The sequence below is a fragment of the Sinocyclocheilus grahami genome, unplaced genomic scaffold (genome assembly GCF_001515645.1).
Source record: "Sinocyclocheilus grahami isolate Dianchi unplaced genomic scaffold, SAMN03320097.WGS_v1.1 scaffold84.1, whole genome shotgun sequence".
NCBI lineage: Eukaryota > Metazoa > Chordata > Actinopteri > Cypriniformes > Cyprinidae > Sinocyclocheilus > Sinocyclocheilus grahami.
The window spans coordinates 1,918,208-1,922,354 of record NW_015505263.1 but is presented as its reverse complement, the minus strand read 5'-3'; the positions used below and the strand labels follow the sequence as shown (position 1 = coordinate 1,922,354).

The 4,147-nt window shown below is 35.7% G+C and overlaps 1 protein-coding gene across 1 annotated transcript in view; it reads left to right on the top strand.

The window, feature by feature from the left end:
* The window catches only part of hnrnpua (heterogeneous nuclear ribonucleoprotein Ua), a 23,353-nt gene that overhangs the window by 13,395 nt on the left and 5,811 nt on the right, over positions 1-4,147 (top strand). The gene's annotated exons all lie outside the window — the stretch shown is intronic.

The following is a 4,147-nucleotide window of genomic DNA, read 5'->3' as shown; positions in this document are numbered from 1 at the left end:
GGAATAAAGGCCCCGATTTTTGTAGCGAATCGATGCGTTTTTGTAAGAAAAATATCCATATTCAAAACGTAATAATAATCACTTTAATCTAGCTTGCACCAACAGTTGTACATGGAAGCACGGATGACATAAGATGCCGGTGTTGCGCATGCGCCAGTGAGTCTCGTGAAAACCAACGTTTGTTAACAGGAGCAAAGGAAGCAACGTTTCCTTACTTTAGCAAAGGAAAACCAGTCTCCTCTAGGCTTATATCGAAATCCTCCGACATTCTTCTTTACAAATCCTCGTTTTGTACTTCTAATTCGTGACAGTTGTTTTGTTTTGATCTTTCCCCTGCACTTCCGTTATCGTCACTTCTGAGCGGCGCATGCGCAAAGCCGACGTCTTATGTCATCCGCCCGGAGCTGCTTCCGTGTACAACAGTGAGCACAAGCTAGATTAAATAAAATAAATTATTACGTTTTAAATATGGTTATTTTTCTTACAAAAACGCATTGATTTGCTACAGGAGGCCTTTATTCACCCCTCAGATCCGTGTAAGGCACTTTTTATTATGGATGGATGCGCTTTATTTCACTTCTTTTGGACTGATGAACTGCAACACCCGCTGACTGCCATTAAACAGCTTGGAAGATCAAAGATAATTTTTTTATATAACTCTGACTAGATTCATCTGAAAGAAGAAAGTCATATACACCTAGGATGGCTTGAAGGTGAGTAATTCATGGGCTAATTTTCATTTTTGGGTGAACTAACCCTTTAACTTTTTTTTTCAGTTAGTTGCCAGGGCAAATTTCTTTTATAAGTTTTATTTTTAAATTTTTTAAGTATCTAATATTTTATTTTTATCGTCAAATTATTATTATTTTTTTTTTTGTTACTAATTTTAGTACTTCAAAACCTATTTTATTTCAATTAGTTGCCAGGGAATTTATTTTTTTACATCTAATATTTAATTTTAATCTTTATTATTTTTATTAAAGTTTTAGTTTTAGTCATTTTAGTATTTTAACTTAATTTTTTTTTTTAAGTTTTTAAGTTTTCTATTTTAGTTCAAGTTTTAGATGTTTTGTCATCTAATATTAATACTATACTAATAATACTAATTTTATATATATATATATATATATATATATATATATAAAATTAGTATTATTAGTATAGTATTAATATTAGATGACAAAACATCTAAAACTTGAACTAAAATAGAAAACTTAAAAACTTAAAAAAAAAAATTAAGTTAAAATACTAAAATGACTAAAACTAAAACTTTAATAAAAATAATAAAGATTAAAATTAAATATTAGATGTAAAAAAATAAATTCCCTGGCAACTAATTGAAATAAAATAGGTTTTGAAGTACTAAAATTAGTAACAAAAAAAAAAAATAATAATAATTTGACGATAAAAATAAAATATTAGATACTTAAAAAATTTAAAAATAAAACTTATAAAAGAAATTTGCCCTGGCAACTAACTGAAAAAAAAAGTTAAAGGGTTAGTTCACCCAAAAATGAAAATTAGCCCATGAATTACTCACCTTCAAGCCATCCTAGGTGTATATGACTTTCTTCTTTCAGATGAATCTAGTCAGAGTTATATAAAAAAATTATCTTTGATCTTCCAAGCTGTTTAATGGCAGTCAGCGGGTGTTGCAGTTCATCAGTCCAAAAGAAGTGAAATAAAGCGCATCCATCCATAATAAAAAGTGCCTTACACGGATCTGAGGGGTGAATAAAGGCCTCCTGTAGCAAATCAATGCGTTTTTGTAAGAAAAATAACCATATTTAAAACGTAATAATTTATTTTATTTAATCTAGCTTGTGCTCACTGTTGTACACGGAAGCAGCTCCGGGCGGATGACATAAGACGTCGGCTTTGCGCATGCGCCGCTCAGAAGTGACGATAACGGAAGTGCAGGGGAAAGATCAAAACAAAACAACTGTCACGAATTAGAAGTACAAAACGAGGATTTGTAAAGAAGAATGTCGGAGGATTTCGATATAAGCCTAGAGGAGACTGGTTTTCCTTTGCTAAAGTAAGGAAACGTTGCTTCCTTTGCTCCTGTTAACAAACGTTGGTTTTCACGAGACTCATCACCACCTCATATGTCATCTGCCCGGAGCTGCTTCCGTGTACATCTGTTGGCGCAAGCTACATTAAAGTGATTATTACGTTTTGAATATGGATATTTTTCTTACAAAAACACATTGATTTGCTACAGGATGCCTTTGTCAGCAAAAACAATTATATGTATAAAATAAATAACAATGAATAATAATAATATAATAAATAATAATAATAACAAATAAATCAATACAATTGTGAATTTAATTCCATCCAATATAATTATTTCCTTTTCATTTAGTGAAAAACTATGTAGAAAAAAATAGTTTTTTTTTTAAATAGTCTTGATCATTTTGAACTATTTAAAAATAGTATTTTACTTCTTGCTTTAAACAGTTTGAATCTACTTACTGTTTGGTTGAAATTATGTTTCAAAAGGCTGAAATAATATCAGGATTATACAAGCTCTAGCACTCAGCAATGCATTTTTCAGTGTGTTTCTCTGGTCATTATTTGAGAAGCTTTGGACATCTTGCTTTCAGCTGCTGTGCTGAAAGCACCAGACAGCAAATCAGAGCCGCTGGGCTTCAGCTGAAGCCTGACCTTAAAAGACCTTCCAGATACACCTATTCTCTCTGAGTCTCCTCAAAAAGAGAGATGCTCTGTTTTGTAGTTGATCCGTGATGTTGTCTGACAGGCCTCTGAGACTGCGATGAACCACAGAGCACAGGAAACACCAGATCCTGTAACTTCAAACTGCATCTTCCATTAAACTGAGACCAGACCTTTCACGAGCGCTTCTTCATAATCAACGGCTGAGAGAAAGAAAGAAACTGTTGGGATAACGAAGGCTTTTGAGCACAGTTAGACCTTTGTTAAGCAGTGGAAAAATAATCAATTGAGGCATAATGAAATGAAAGGACAGTTTTTGCTGTTTGGTGTCCTGGTAATTTAACACACTGCAATTTGGAGCTTTATTCTTGATCAATAGAGAAAACAAACGAGCACGAGTTATTTACTTAATTAGAGGTCAGCGCAGTTGCCTGGAAAGAGGCTAGTTAAACATGAGTGGGGGTGGATAGAAAAAGTGAGAGAAATAAGTATTTGAGTGAAATTGATAGATTTCATTTATAGAATTCAAATAATTACTGCAGTTAGTTCAATGTCTACTAACTACACTGAACAAAATTATAAATGCAACACTTTTGTTTTTGCCCCCATTTGTCATGAGCTGAACTCAAAGATCTAAGACATTTTCTATGTACACAAAAGGCCTATTTCTCTCAAATATTGTTCACAAATCTGTCTAAATCTGTGTTAGTGAGCACTTCTCCTTTGCCGAGATAAGCCATCCACCTCACAGCTGTGGCATATCAAGATGCTGATTAGACAGCATGATTATTGCACAGGTGTGCCTTAGGCTGGCCACAATAAAAGACCACTCTAAAATGTGCAGTTTTACTGTATTGGGGGGTCCGAAAACCAGTCAGTATCTGGTGTGACCACCATTTGCCTCACGCAGTGCAACACATCTCCTTCGCATAGAGTTGATCAGGTTGTTGATTGTGGCCTGTGGAATGTTGGTCCACTCCTCTTCAATGGCTGTGTGAAGTTGCTGGATATTGGCAGGAACTGGAACACGCTGTCGTATACGCCGATCCAGAGCATCCCAAACATGCTCAATGGGTGACATGTCCGGTGAGTATGCTGGCCATGCAAGAACTGGGATGTTTTCAGCTTCCAGGAATTGTGTACAGATCCTTGCAACATGGGGCCGTGCATTATCATGCTGCAACATGAGGTGATGGTCGTGGATGAATGGCACAACAATGGGCCTCAGGATCTCGTCACGGTATCTCTGTGCATTCAAAATACCATCAATAAAATGCACGCGTTCATTGTCCATAACATATGCCTGCCCATACCATAACCCCACCGCCACCATGGGCCACTCGATCCACAACATTGACATCAGCAAACCGCTCACCCACACGACGCCATACACGCTGTCTGCCATCTGCCCTGTACAGTGAAAACCGGGATTCATCCGTGAAGAGAACACCTCTCCAAAGTGCCAGAC